This window comes from Nicotiana attenuata, unplaced genomic scaffold (assembly GCF_001879085.1).
Source record: "Nicotiana attenuata strain UT unplaced genomic scaffold, NIATTr2, whole genome shotgun sequence".
Classification (NCBI taxonomy): Eukaryota; Viridiplantae; Streptophyta; class Magnoliopsida; order Solanales; family Solanaceae; genus Nicotiana; species Nicotiana attenuata.
The window spans coordinates 310,849-313,157 of record NW_017670670.1 but is presented as its reverse complement, the minus strand read 5'-3'; positions in this window follow the sequence as shown (position 1 = coordinate 313,157).

Sequence of the window (2,309 nt, the reverse complement as noted above, 5' to 3'; positions counted from 1 at the left end):
CCAAGATTAGAACTAAGGAATTAGGTTTTCAACATAGGCAAGTTGAAGAGTAGTAAAATCATAGAATCAGTCAAAATATGCAAGAGATAGAAGTCTAAACATAAAGAATCGATGTAAACAAAGTTTTAGAAGAAGTTCCGAAAACCCTAATTTGAGAAGAACGTGAAAACACTTTGAAATCTATGACTCTTGTAAAGAGTTACAAGGATAGTGTAAAACATCAAAGAAACAGACTCAAATCGTTTAAAAATCATACATATCTAGGATATGTAAGCAAAAATTAGGGTTTTCAGAAGAAACCCAAGAAGATATGAAAGAACCTATCTAAAATCTCAAGGATCGTAACAAGTACAACATGATTTTGCTTGAAATCATACTGAAGTAGCCAAGAACAGACCAGATGGCAAACCCTAGATGCAAGTCGACGTGGCCCAGGGCCCTTGAAGGCCTCAGAGAAGGTGAGCATGGCAATAGAGGAGCCATTGGAGGCTTAGGAGTTGAAGGGAGATCAACGGAGAAGACCGGAGTAGGAAGGTCGGCAGTTGAGAGGAGCTAGGGTTAGATTGAGTGGTCAAGAGATGAGAGAATACAGAGGCGGCGGAATTTGGAAAATGAGATAGGGTTAGGGGGTCATTGGAATTGAAAAAGAAAGGGATTAATACGGGCCGTTGATCTGAGAGATCAACGACCGGGATTTAATTCGTGCTGGGTCGGGTAGGCGGGTTCAGGGTTTGGGCCGAGTAGTTTAATATGAAATTGGGCTGGGGTTGGGTTTAATTTGGGCTGAAATTGAAATTTAAATCTTGCTATCTTTTAAATAGCCAATTTTCCACATATAGTAAATAATAAATAATTTTTGGAAAATAATTTTACGTACCAAAATAATTTAAAATAGATATTTAACATTTTAAAAATATAGGAGACCAATTTTACACATATAAATATAATTATACTCTAATAAGGATAATATTGCAATTATATGCAATTTAGCTTTAAAAATACAAAATGCAATTATAAAAAATGCACAAAAAATATTTTAACCATATTTTGGCATAAATATATAAATTAAATGACTAAATCACCCCACCAATAATTTGAGGGCCATTATTGGGGGTTTTTATGAGTAAAAGAAGAGGAAATAAATCAATTTAAATCCTTAAAATTATGGAAAAAATCATAAAACCTTGTGCATGCTTTTATATATATATATATATATATATATATATATATATATATATAAAGGCCCTTAGCGAAATATCGTTCGTCTTTTTTACCCCTTTAAAATAGTATTCACACCAGACAAAATAGTCATTTGATTATTCTGCTAGCTAATGTTTAGGACTTTAAATTAAACCAAATTTATTGCTTATTAAATCTTTCCTTATTTGAACCAAATTCAGCGATTTATTAGCTTATAAATGGATAATTACAAAAAGTAGATGCGTATTAGTGGTATCCTTAAGTAATATTAATGATTGATTAGCCCATATATTAATAATTAGACTAATTAAGTAGAAGTGTATTAATAGTATTCTTAAGAACTATTACTGATTGATTAGCTTATACATTGAAAATTACACTAAGTAAAAGTGTATTAGTAATACCAGTAAGAAAAATTAGTGATTAATTAGCCTATACACTGAAAATTCTACTAAGTAAAAGTGTATTAGCAGTATTCTTAAGAAATATTACTCATTGTTTAGTTTATAAAATGATAACTACACTAAGTAGAAGTGCATTAGTGATATCCTTAACTAATATTAGTGATTGATTAGCCTTTACATTGAAAATTCTACTAAGTAGAAGTGTATTAGCAATTTCTTAAGAAATATTACTCATTGATTAGTTTATAAAATGATAACTACACTAAGTAGAAGCGCATTTGTGATATCCTTAATTAATATAAATGATTGGTTAGACTATTAATCTATACTATATTAAAAGTACGAAGGCCTTAGCGAAATGTCGATCGTGGAATTTAAACCCTTTAAAATTAATTTCAGACCTAAACAAAAAGTCTTTAATCATTTCCACTATATTTAGAATCATTGAATCAACTAAAATTTAGTTATTAAAATCTTTCCTTATTTGAATTATGTAAAGATTCCTAATATTTAGAACTTCAAAGTCCAATAAAATTTAGCTTATATAATTATAGTATCTTGGATACTAAACGTTTTATTTGTCAAATAAATTGACAATGGAGGTGCTAATTTCTTGATAGCACAAATCAATTGCTAATTGAGGTCAAAATAAGTACAATACAGAAATATAGATAGTTAAATCTCACAGTATCAATTAATGGTGAA